Raw genomic sequence first — 14,370 nt, forward strand, 5'->3', positions numbered from 1 at the left:
GGAAATTACTGGCCTTAGGAATGCAGGTGTGAGAGAGATTGAAAGAATGAGAGATTGTGGTCATACAAAGGTATGCTGGAGTTCAAAATTTCAGAGAAGCAGCAGACCCTCATGTCAGATCTTAGTGTAAGGGAACCAATGTCTAAGGTATCAATGCTTCCACATTTTTCGAGAGTAATAGATGATTGGAGAATGACAGCTGTGGGACAGAGGGATAGAGTGTGGCAGGAAACTCAAAGAAAGAAGGGGTTTTGCACAAGGGTAAAAGAATCAACATTGGGAAACTGCCGTGCTTTATGTCATAAATGAAACAGATTTGATCCCTGTTTAACAGTCATGAAGGGCATTCTGTAAAACATAATGGGTACTCATTCCCTTGGCTGAGAGCAGCATCAGGTGAGGCCACTTTCCTGTTATTTGCTAGCCTCTTACATACTGGCTGGACATTGATACATTACCTTTTAATGAATAAATTCATTGAACAGTCAAGGTGGCAGAGCTAAGTAAACACACTGAACGTATTTATTACTCATAGATATTTGGTCATTTGTAAGGTTGGCGTATTGCTGACTGTATTTTCACTTCCATTTTCTTCAGCTAAGTCATAGTGCTCAATTGTTTCTTCCTTAAAATGTCTTTTATATTTATAAATTCTTCTCCATTCCCTTTTTCTCAGCAGTAGTTCTGAGTTGGAAATCTCTATTTTCTCTAACTCTCGCCTCTCTCCTGTTTCAATCATCTTAATGCATCAATCAGATTAATCTTTGCAGAAGAATGATGTCAGTATCTAATTCCACTGCTCAAGAACATACACTGTATTGATTCTCCATTAGGTGCACTATTCAGTTGTATTAAGTCCTTTGTTAATCTACATCTTCAGCCTTGTTCCCCACCATGCCCCACTAAGAATGGTCTCTTCTCTTCTGGCTGTTGCCCTCCTGTGTCCTCTGACACATGATATTCATGCTCACATTTTTGTCTTCACTACTGCTATTTCATCTGCTTCAATTGACTGTGCTTTTTCCATCAATGGGTCTGAATTCTGCCCTGTATTGTGGGCAAAATTATAATCCATTTTCCAAAAAGAAAAATTATCATTTTAAATATTACAACTTACCACGACTTTTCCCCTCTCTCAATTTTAAACATATAGCCATTCTCTTGTTTTGTTTTTCCAAATAGATTCGAAGCTATTTGAGGGAAAGTGTCATATTATATATTTCTTGCCCACCGCCATAGTGCTCAGAAACACGATATTGGAAATCTATGATGAATCACACACAGCTGGCATTGTGCTGTCAGTACACTATTAGAACACAGTATGTTTCTTGAATGATTGCCTTGGCATTTTTAAAAGAATGTCACCAAATGTTGACTATTTAGTATGCTATTTTTACATTGCTCAGTTCTATTTCACATCAGAATTTGCCAAAAGTACTGCTAGAATCAGCTTGTAATAAAGTCATCACTAAAATTATCAAAGCCAGAGCATAAATGGACTTTGATTATAGGTGGATGTTAACTTTCAAAGAGTAAGCTGTGACTATTCAATTCATAAATCTCCATTAAAAGACACTCGGTGACCTTAGGCTTAAGCCCCAAGAGAGCCAATTCAATTTGTACTTCATAACCTAGGAAGGCCAGATGCTAGTCTACTCAGTTCTGTGGCAGAAAGATATTTAGAAGCATCTGAAGGTCAATCATGAGGAAAAACTCAAGCTCAATAAAAAAAAAAAAAAAAGAATAATTTAAAGTGACGCATAGCACACCATTTTGTTTCAGTTAATTCTATTTTCTACCTCTTTACTGTAAGACAGGCCAAACATAAGAAATTCTAATTCTTTTCATAACCCAGAAAACATTTTTATGAAGGATTAAGTGTGAAAGTGACTTAGGTTTAAAAGTAATGAAATTATTCCTATGCCTCGAATTTGTATTGTAGAAAATTCAGATAAACTAAATTTCTGCAGTCAGGGGAGGGAAAGTCAGACAACAACATATTTTGGGGTAGATGACAACCCTGCGTAAATGTTACATGGCTTTTGTCCTGGTTGTTGCTACTGTTTTCCTCTATTGTCTTCAGAAGTTAAAGTCATGAGTAAACATTCTTGTTTCCTCACCTGCAAAATAAAATAGGTAAATCTTCTCAGCCCTCCCAGTTTGAAACAATGCATAATTAAAATTAGATTATCATTTCAGTACATCAGAGTTGGTGAACTACATTGCATGAGCCTTTTGTAGGCAAAATATCAAGGGGATAAATGATACGTTTAGGAGAAAATTCTCTCTTCTTTGGCAAAAACTATTTGTTCACACAAAAATTAATTGAGCATACTCTCTGTGTCACTATACGATACACTACATAGTGAATTAAAAAAAGAGCCATAGCATATAAGGAATTGAGCTTCAAGGTTGTATAATAATATGGTTAGGGAGACAAAACACATATATAAAATGCTCATAGCAATGAAATACAACACCTGAAAAAGATAAGTCACTGGGAAATGTTAAAAGCTATGAGTTCAGAAGAACGGGAAATCAGAGGGTCAAGAAATAAAGTTCATTTCAGCTGTTGCATTAAAAACCAATACACACCTACATGCTAGATGCTTTTCTTACATTGTCTCCTTTAGGGAAATTCAAAGTGGATTTTGAACCGGCAGACTTTGGGTACAAAAGGAGGGATGGAAATCAGAAGTCTGAAGGCAGGATGACAGAAGCATGGACTGGCTAGCAGGAGCAAACTGAAGTTTGGAAATCAGGTGGATGGGAAATAAATCTGGGGGTGTACACAGAAATTTAAGCACTCTCAATCCCCTCAGTACTGACAAAGTATTGTCCTCCCGAGACCCCTTCACCAGCTCATCAGCTTTGCAGGGGTTTTTTGTTTGTTTATTTGTTTTGTTTTTGTTTGTTTTTACTTAAAACTGCATTAATGCATTTATTTTTTATATTTTTAAATTTTAAAATAATAACACACAGAAAAATTGCAAGTACAATAAAGATAAATTTTTTTCCCCTGAAGATTTGATTTGATGCCCCATCACCCCTAAATAAACGAGTGTATGTTTCCTACAAACAAGAACATTATCCTATAAACCACAATAAAGCCATTAAAATCAGGAAATTAAAGCTTTGCTGTTTAAAGACACCTTTTTGGATTTCAAAAGCATCTTACAGTGAGGACCAGTTCCTTGTGGTTTGAGTCAGCACATAACTAGCAATTGTGATGTCAGAAGCACTTTTTTTTTTTTAGTTTTTTAATTTTATTTATTTATTTATTTATTTATGGCTGTGTTGGGTCTTCGTTTCTGTGCGAGGGCTTTCTCTAGTTGCGGCAAGTGGGGGCCACTCTTCATCGCGGTGCGCGGGCCTCTCACTGTCGCGGCCTCTCTTGTTGCGGAGCACAGGCTCCAGACACGCAGGCTCAGTAGTTGTGGCTCACGGGCCTAGTCGCTCCGCGGCATGTGGGATCTTCCCAGACCAGGGCTCGAACCCGTGTCCCCTGCATTGGCAGGCAGATTCTCAACCACTGCGCCACCAGGGAAGCCCCAGAAGCACTTTTGAACCAAACTTTTGACTAAGTATGAACTGCTGTGCTTCACTGTGATGAACTCAGAAGTTTAGAGCCTGCACTTAAACAAATATGTTGCATGTACATATTCACGTATAGATTCACTTGTTAGCCATAGCTTGCTTATGCTAAGCTCTCTTGGCTGGCTACATCAGCATGCATATCTTTTCTTCTTCCACTGCCTCCTCAGAGTGCTATGGACAGATTTCTTCATTTCCTAGGCCAAAAGTCATATTGGTGGATAGAGTTGTTAAATCCAAAAAATTACTGTTATAACAACTTTAGCAAGTATACAGAGTCTTCAGGTTGATTGTGACTATATTTACACCTTTCTTGAACATATCAAGATTCTAGTTCTTGATTTGAACATTTAATTCTGATATAAGTTAAGGAAAGCTCTTCGACCAATCTCCAGTTTAGGAGGTGATCCTATTTGTAAAAGAATTAATTTCTCTTTATGCACATTAGCTCAAAACTTAATCCATGTTAGGTCTCCCCTTTTGAGCAAGTATTTTCTTTTTCTAGGTGGTTCCAAAGCACTTGATAGAACTGATGTATGTATAACTACACAAAACTCACAACATGAACAGATTACACTCATTCCCAGTTCATAGTTTATCAAACACCATACCCCAATGGAAATAATTATATAGAAGGAAAGATACTTGTAACTTGTTTCTTCCAGCTCATTCCCCAAAAGACACAAAGTTATTAGGTTTTATTTCTTTAAAAGAAAGGGGGGGGGGCAAAAATCTCCCTTTCACACAGTAAGTTTTTTTCTTAAAGCTGTGGGAAAATCTATTTGATATAAAAGAAACAAAAATGAGTTACACTGAATAATGTCAGAAATAAATCCCATAGAAAAAAAGCTTCCTGCGAAAAAAGCCAAAGATCCAACAGTCTGACATAATTCTCTGAAAAAGAGATAAACATGCAGGGCTTGAAGAGGCACCCTAGAGTTTGAATGTAATTACATATTTGAACTTGAAGATAAAGTATTTGACATTGGTGAACATTCACTGAACACCTGTAAAGACACTTTTTAAGAATTGCTTGCCACTCCTTAATAAACTTGAACTTTTCAATCATCCTGTCCTCCAATCCCTATATATTCACAATTTTTTCAACCTGGTTTTACTCTCCTCACTCAGACATCCTTTTTAACAATGCTTTTTCTAACACTCAGAGATCACTTTCTTGCTTAACTTTCTGCTATATCACTGTCCTTCTAGAAATACTATCATTCCTTTTCTCCCATCCAACTTTCAGGTCGATAAGAATTGTAACAGAAAAAGAATAATAAAAAATTCATCTTATCAATGGGTCAAATTCACGTGCTCTAACCTACCAAAAGAAGTTAAACATCTACTAGGCAATTCTTCTAGATATGTTTAATCAGCTCCTGTAATGAGTATTAAAAACCGTTCTCAGCTTTTGCAAGTTTTCAACTTGATGCTGCAGTCTTACTCTTCAAGGTGAAAAGAGATGCTAGTAAAGTGTCCACCAGTTTCTTTCCTTTTCACCTAAAAATCTTATTTGATATCTCCTTCCTCTTTCCTGTCTCTGGAAGAATTGCCCAAATCACACTCAGCCTGTTCTCTCGACTCCAGTCCTTTCCACTTCTGAACTTACATCTTCAATTTTTATCCCTCTACTTACTGGCTCCTTCTCTGGCAGTAAATATACACTCTCCTTTCCTAATGTTACCAAACCAGGCGCATGTGTCAGACACACAGGAGGCCAAACACTGAGATGCAGAGGTTTGCAGCAGAGAAAGGGTTTGTTCCTTAGGCAGCCAAGCAAGGAGACCAGAGAACAAGTCTCAAATCTGCCTCCCCAAAGACAAGAGGCTTGGAATATTTATGGGACAGAGAAGCAGGGTCTGAGGCATGGAGAAATATGATTGGAGGCAAGGAAAAGATGAAGTAATCAGTGTTCTGAGCAGGCATATCTGAGTTACATGCTTCCTCATGGGATGAATGTTCAGAAAATGGTGGCATTAGTATGATCTAAGGGTGGAGTTTTGACCCTCTGAAGTCAAAAGGTCATTCACTGGGCCCTCATGCAAGCCCAGTTGAATGGTCGGTGGTCTCCATTGGTTTGAACTGGGCAAGACTAGTTCCAGGTTCCTGAAAAACTACTTATGCAACTGTTACTATAGTGACCCATATATCAGAGGTGTAATCTATAGGGGGCGGTTAAAGGAGTCGTGTGATGTATTGTCTAAACTCTGTGAAGCTTAGAGGATATGCATTTTGCAAGAACAATTAAAGCAAGCTTAGGGACTTCCCTGGTGGTCCAGTGGTTAAGACTCTGTACTTCCACCTCCCCCTCCCCCCCCCAGAAAAAGCAAGCTTAGTCAGTAAGGGCAGGTTGTAGGATATTATTTATTAAGCAAGTTACAGTTTAAGGATCTAACTGATGACTGCCCTCAGTTTCACTAAGAAAGGGGATTATGCTTTTTATCTCCAGGTGTGTTATCAAGCTTTTCTTTGTTTTTCTAACAAACCCACATTTGCCAGTCATTAGCTGTCCTCTGCCCACTCACCAAATCTTCCCAGTCTCCTTCTCCTCCTACCTCCCAGCATTCTGTTGAGTTTTCCCTTAAAGAATCACCATTGACAATCTAAATGGGAGGTCAAATCATGGCTTTTCACTTAGGTCTTTTCTTTTCTCCTCAGCAACATTTCTTACCATTACCTACCTTTTGTCATTGCTGCTGTTACTTTTGTTCTAAAATCCCACTTCCTTTTTTCACATAACTTTGCATTTTCTGCATTCCCTTATGTCTCTTGAGGTACTACTACCTACCCTTCTCTTGGTTTGTTATTACACACATCAAATACATGTGAGTTCTTAGAAAGGTCTGAGATCAGAAATTTTAACTCCTAACTTCATTTACCATCACTTTATGGATGGTGTTCAAATTTATATCTCTGGTTCCTAAATTTCCTGAGGTAGAGACTGAAATTTTAACAGCTGCTAGACATTTCCACATGGATTAACCTCAGTACCTAAAACATAAGAGGTTCAAAGTCAATAACCTCATTTTTTCTCAATTTCTCTATTGTTTATTTCTGTCACTTACTTATGTTACCATTTTTCCTCTTTAAATTTTTAAAGTTATCATTGGTTTTCATTTTCTTTTCAACTCTCACTCCCCTCACCATCACAGGACTCCAGCCAAACAGTCCTTCCTTTCCAACATTCCAATATACAAGAATTTTCGTCACCATGTTTTAGTTAAATTATACCATTTCCAAACAACACAATTCAAATTTCATTTACCATAAGGTATTAACCAAGTAATTGCAAAAAGTGAATTCTTTGATGGCTCTTCAGTCTATAAATTGTTACGTAAATAAAGGCTGTGATTCATGATCATTGGCTAATAAAATAACTTCTTTCAGAGTATGTTAATAAGCGGTCACTGTGTGTTATTCAGTTTATGCACAGATTATATGTAGTTATTAGTACATATTGTTGACTCCTAGTATCCCGTGATAAACCCATGTGCAATTCTTACAAAAATGGATAACTGGGAAAGGAAATTGGCTAACAAAGATGAAAGTGCAGCAAAGAAATGATAAGCAATAACATTTTTTCGGGAAGGGAAATTGGAATCAAATGTAAATGATGTCATAGGAAAAAAAAAAACGACTAGAGGGCAGACAGCAGAAGCAAGAAGAACTACAATCCTGCAGCCTGTGGAACAAAAACCATATTCACAGAAAGACAGACAAAATGAAAAGGCAGAGGACTATATACCTGATGAAGGAACAAGATAAAACCCCAGAAAAACAACTAAATGAAGTGGAGATAGGCAACCTTCCAGAAAAAGAATTCAGAATAGTGACAGTGAAGATGATCCAGGACCTTGGAAAAAGAATGGAGGCAAAGATCACGAAGATGCAAGAAATGTTTAACAAAGACCTAGAAGAATTAAAGAACGAACAAACAGAGATGAACAACACAATAACTGCAATGAAAAATACACTAGAAGGAATCAATAGCAGAATAACTGAGGCAGAAGAATGGATAAGTGACCTGGAAGACAGAATGGTGGAATTCGCTGCCACAGAACAGAACAAAGAAAAAAGAATGAAAATAAATGAAGACAGCCTGAGACCTCTGGGACAACATTAAACACACCAACATTCACATTATAGGGGCCACAGTAGGAGAAGAGAGAGAGAAAGGACCTAATAAAATATTTGAAGAGATTATAGTTGAAAACTTCCCTCACACGGGAAAGAAAATAGCCACCCAAGTCCAGGAAGCACAGAGTCCCAGGCAGGATAAACCCAAGGAGAAACATGCCGAGGCACATAGTAATCAAATTGACAGAAATTAAAGACAAAGAAAAATTATTAAAAGCAACAAGGGAAAAATGACAACACACAAGGGAACTCCCATAAGGTTAACAGCTGACTTCTCAGCAGAAACTCTACAAGCGAGAAGGGAGTGGCATGATATACTTAAAGTGATGAAAGGGAAGAACCTACAACCAAGATTACTCTACCTGGCAAGGATCTCATTCAGATTCGATGGAGAAATCAAAAGCTTTACAGACAAGCAAAAGCTAAGAGAATTCAGCACCACCAAATCAGCTTTACAACAAATGCTAAAGGAACTTCTCTAAGTGGGAACCACAGGAGAAGAAAAGGACCTACAAAAACAAGCCCAAAACAATTAGGAAAATGGTAAGAGTAACATACATATCGATAATTACCTTAAATGTGAATGGATTAAGTGTTCCAACCAAAAGTCACAGGCTCGCTGAATGGATACAAAAAAAACCCCCCATATACTATGCTGTATACAAGAGACCATTTCAGACCTAGGGACACATACAGACTGAAAGTGAGGGGATGGAAAAAGATATTCCATGCAAATGGAAATCAAAAGAAAGCTGGAGTAGCAATACTTATATCAGATAAAATAGACTTTAAAATAAAGAATGTTACAAGAGAAAAGGAAGGACACTACATAATGATCAAGGGATCAATCCAAGAATAAGACATAACAATTATAAATATATATGCAACCAACGTAGGAGCACCTCAATACATAAGGCAACCGCTAACAGCTATAAAGGAGGAAATCAACAGTAACGCAAGAATAGTGGGAGACTTTAACACCTCACACCAATGGACAGATCATCCAGACAGAAAATTAATAAGGAAACACAAGCTTTAAATGACACAATAGACCAGATAGATTTAATTGATATTTATAGGACATTCCATCCGAAAACAGCCGATTACACTTCTTCTCAAGTGCACAGGGAACATTCTCCAGGATAAATCACATCTTGGGTCACAAATCAAGCCTCAGTAAATTTAAGAAAATTGAAATCATATCAAGCATGTTTTCTGACTACAATGCTATGAGATTAGAAATAAATTACAGGGAAAGAAATGTAAAAAACACAAACACATGGAGGCTAAACAATACGTTACTAAATAACCAAGAGATCACTGAAGAAATCAGAGAGGAAATCAAAAAATACCTAGAGAAAAATGACAATGAAAACACAACAATCCAAAACCTACGGGATGCAGCAAAAGCAGTTCTAAGAGGGAAGTTTATAGCTATACAATCCTACCTCAAGTAACAAGAAAAATCTCAAATAAACAATCTAACCTTACACTTAAAGGAACTAGAGAAAGAAGAACAAACAAAACCCAAAGTTAGCAGAAGGAAAGAAATCATAAAGATCAGAGCAGAAATAAATGCAATAGAAACAAAGAAAACAATAGGAAAGATCAATAAAACTAAAAGCTGGTTCTTTGAAAAGATAAACAAAATTGATAAACATTTAGCCAGACTCATCAAGAAAAACAAGGAGAAGACTCAAATCAATAAAATTGAAATGAAAAAGAAGTTTCAACAGACACCTCAGAAATACAAAGCACCCTAAGAGACTACTACAAGCAACTCTATGCCAATAAAATGGACAACCTGGAAGAAATGGACAAATTCTTAGAAAGGTATAACCTTCCAAGACTGAACCAGGAAGAAATAGAAAACATGAACAGACCAATCACAAGTATTGAAATTGAAACTGTGATTAAAAATCCTCCAACAAACAAAACTCCAGGACCAGATGGCTTCACGTGTGAATTCTATCAAACATTTAGAGAAGTGCTAACACCCATCCTTCTCAAGCTCTTCCAAAAAATTGCAGAGGAAGTAACACTCTCAAACTCATTCTACGAGGCCACCATCACCCGGATACCAAAACCAGACAAAGATATCCCCAAAAAGGAAAATTACCGACCAATATCACTGATGAATATACATTCAAAAAATCCACAACAAAATACTAGCAAACAGAATCCAACAACACATTAAAAGGATCATACACCATGACCAAGTGGGATTTATCCCAGGGATGCAAGGATTCTTCAATCTATGCAAATCAATCAATGTGATACACCATATTAAAAATTGAAGAATAAAAACCATGTGAGCATCTCAATAGATGCAGAAAAAGCTTTTGACAAAATTCAACACCCATTTATGGTAAAAACTCTCCAGAAAGTGGGCATAGAGGGAACCTACCTCAACATAATAAAGGCCATATATGACAAACTCACAACAAACATCATTCTCAATGGTGAAAAACTGAAAGCATTTCCTCTAAGATCAGGAACGAGACAAGGATGTCCACTCTCACCACTATTATTCAACATAGTTTTGGAAGTCCTAACCATCGCAATTGGAGAAGACAAAGAAATAAAAGGAATACAAAATTGAAGAGAAGAAATAAAACTGTCATTCTTTGCAGATGACATGATACTATACATAGAAAATCCTAAAGATGCCACCAGAAAACTACTAGAGCTAATCAATGAATTTGGTAAAGTTGCAGGATATAAAACTAATGCACAGAAATCTCTTGCATTCCTATACACTAACAGCAAAAGATCAGAAAGAGAAATTCAGGAGACAATCCCATTCACCATTGCAACATAAAGAATAAAATACCTAGGAGTAAACCTACCTAAGGAGGTAAAAGATCTGTACTGAGAGAAGTATAAGACACTGATGAAAGAAATCAAAGATGACACAAACAGATGGAGAGATATACCATGTTCTTGAATTGGAAGAATCAACATTGTGAAAATGACTATACTACCCTAAGCAATCTACAGATTCAATGCAATCCCTATCAATTTACCAATGGCAGTTTTTACAGAACTAGAACAAAAAGTCTTAAAATTTGTTTGGAGACACAAAAGACCCCGAATAGCCAAAGCAGCATTGAGGGGAAAAAACGGAGCTGGAGGAATCAGGCTCCCTGCCTTCATACTATACTACAAATCTACAGTAATCAAGACAGTATGGTACTGACACAAAAACAGAAATATAGATCAGTGGAACAAGATAGAAAGCCCAGAGATAAACACACGCACCTATGGTCAACTAATCTATGACAAAGGAGGCAAGGATATACAATAGAGAAAAGACAGTCTCTTCAGTAAGTGGTGCTGGGAAAAACTGGACAGCTACATGTAAAAGAATGAAATTAGAACACTCCCTAACACCATACACAAAAATAAACTCAAAATGGATTAGAGACCTAAATGTAAGACTGGACACTATAAAACTCTTAGAGGAAAACATAGGAAGAACACTCTTTGACATAAATCACAGCAAGATCTTTTTTGACCCACCTCCTAGAGTAATGGAAATAGAAACAAAATAAACAAATGGACCTAATGAAAGTTAAAAGCTTTTGCACGGCAAAGGAAACTATAAACAAGAAAAAGACAACCTTCAGAATGGGAGAAAATATTTGCAAACGAATCAACAAAGGATTAATCTCCAAAATATATAAACAGCTCATTCAGCTCAATATCAGAAAAACAAACAATCCAATCAAAAAATGGGCAGAAGATCTAAATAGACATTTCTTTAAACAAGACATACAGATGGCCAAGAGGCACAGGAAAAGCTGCTCAACATCACTAATTATTAGAGAAATGCAAAGCAAAGCTACAGTGAGGTATCACCTCACACCAGTTAGAATGGGCATCATCAGAAAATCTACAAACAACAAATGCTGGAGAGGGTGTGGAGAAAAGGGAACCCTCTTGCATTGTTGGTGGTAATGCAAATTGATACAGCCACTATGGAGAACAGTATGGAGGTTCCTTAAAAAACGAAAAATAGAATTACTGTATGACCCAGCAATCCCACTACTGGGCATATACCCAGAGAAAACCATAATTCAAAAAGACACATGAACCCTAGTGTTCATTGCAGCACTATTTACCATAGCCAGGTCATGGAAGCAACCTAAATGTCCATCAATAGATGAATGGATATAGAAGATGTGGTACATATATACAATGGAATATTAGTCAGCCATAAAAAGGCACAAAATTGGGTCATTTGTAGAGCTGTGGATGGACCTAGAGACTGTCATACGGAGTAAAGTAAGTCAGAAAGAGAAAAACAAATACCATATATTAATGCATATTTGTGGAATCTAGAAAAATGGTATAGATGAACCGGTTTGCAAGGCAGAAATAGAGACACAGATGTAGAGAACAAACGTATGGACATGAAGGGGGGAAAGTGGGGCATGGGGATGTTGGTGGTGCGATGAATTGGGAGATTGGGATTGACATATATACACTAATATGTATAAAATAGATAACAAGAACCTGCTGTATAAAAAAAAAGAGAAAAGAATAAAAAAACGCTGGCTGTGGGAATGTTGACAGCTCCAACATTGAAGAAACTCTAGATATGGAGCTAGATAGTCACTAGTTCACTGAAGATGGGCTTATTGACACAAATGAGGAAAGCAGTTGCCACAGCAAGGATACAGCTTTCCTAGAAGTGATGCTGGCAAAACTACATTAAAGGAATTCTCAAAGGTATTTCATGGAACTGAAATTTCAAACTATGGAATGTTGGAAGCCGATCTAAACTTAAAAAGGAGTACAATTCACCAAGGCATAGAAAAGATGTTTCCTCTGTATAGGAAGTTATATGACAAAAAGGCAAGCACTTATCAAGCTACTGTTGACATGTTTTATACAAAGAAACCAAACACGTTAATTGTTTGCAATTCAAATGTTTTAAATTACTGTGTGCTAAATAAATATTAGTCTTGCTATTGTTTAAATTTTCCTTTACATTTATAATCTACAGTGAGAGGGATTTTAATGCTTTGATAAACATTTTAAAGGTTGTAAAACAGTTGTAATTTTCTTTTTGATTATTGAGATTCTTTCGTATGGCTCAGCTTTCACAGTAATTTTTATGATACCTCATCACTGTGCAAAACAAGGACTAGGTGTACTATCAATTCAGCTTCAGCATCTTCCATGTGTCCTCTGCTGCATTTTGGGTGTTCTTGCTCAGGAACTTCCTTACTCTTCTTAGATGGATATCTGCAGATGGCAGAAGGAGAGTTTTGCCAGGAGCTTCTAGGCAGTCTCCTGAGAATTACCCACTTTGGTGCTGTAGGCAGCTCTGATAATCAAGAGCAGCTTTCAGCAGTATCTGGGCAGTATCCTCCTGATAATCACTGGCTTTGGTGTTGTAGAGAGCTAAGTTTATTAGCAGTGGCAAGTCTTATACTTTTGGATCTGCTGAAAGTCAGAAGTAAGCTTCCTCACCTTTACTTTACCAGCCCTTCCATGTCCCTAATAATAAATCACTTTGTAATATTTGTAGTGATGTCTGTCTTCCTGACTGCCCCTGATTACTACAATATTTAGCACCAGAAGAATTTCCTAGGTAAGAGCCATCTAAAGATGAGTCTTTATATTGGTTATCTCACCTAGTGAGATGTGAAGACAGTAGTGAGTTTATTAGTGGTAAATGAGATGGTAGTCCATAAGACAAGGTGAAAAAGTGTATAGGTCAGGATGCAACCCGAAAGAAGAGGGGCCATTATGAGTATTTAAAACACAGGGACTTAAAAGCAGGAATTTGGTTACACTGTTTATGGAAAAGGCTAGAATGCATTTGGGGGCAGTTGATACATCTCTTTACCTGTGTAGTTCTACTGAAACTACTCTGGCTTCAGGCCAATCCCATCTCTGGAGTAGCAATTGCATTCAGCTTTACAACTGATCTCCCAGCTACTGACATTTATCCCCTACAAAGTACATTTTAGAGCATCTTTCTGAGTTACAGCTCTTATGTGCACCATAACATAATGGGGGGAATTGGCTAATGTCCTATAGACTCATGGTCAAGTCCTAACCTGCAGTGAGATCATGGGCAAAAGGCTCTTGAGTCAAAATTTTCCAGCAAATACAATGAAGGGATTGGGGTAAAAGGTCGATTTCACATTTTGTTAGCCTTAGAACGTTTTGTTCAAAGAAGTGCTATGTGGACTTATAAACAGATAAAAGTAGACTTGCTCTGAATGAGGAATTGTGGTGCTGTGTAGACTTACCCAGTCAGCAGCCCCAAATGCTTCACCAAGTAGTTCTCATGGGGATTCCCCAAATAGCACATTATGAAAATCATTAGAGGAGTGGATTTTAAGGTCCATTCAGCTCTAAATATTATTATTTTTCTCCTACTTTGTAAATAATCCTTAATGACTATATAATCAGTAAAATCCAGTCTTCTTAGTTTAGATATTGAAGGTCATTTATAAACTGGTTCTAACATCATTCTACCATCATATCTCTTTTCCTTCATAGAGCCTGACTCTGAAGTACTAATTCATGTTGAATGAATTAATAGGTGTTCATAGAACATTCAGTGTAATTTCTTAATTCTAATATAACAATATGCCTTCTTTCTATATATCTATG

This window comes from Eubalaena glacialis, chromosome 6 (genome assembly GCF_028564815.1).
Source record: "Eubalaena glacialis isolate mEubGla1 chromosome 6, mEubGla1.1.hap2.+ XY, whole genome shotgun sequence".
Taxonomy (NCBI): domain Eukaryota; kingdom Metazoa; phylum Chordata; class Mammalia; order Artiodactyla; family Balaenidae; genus Eubalaena; species Eubalaena glacialis.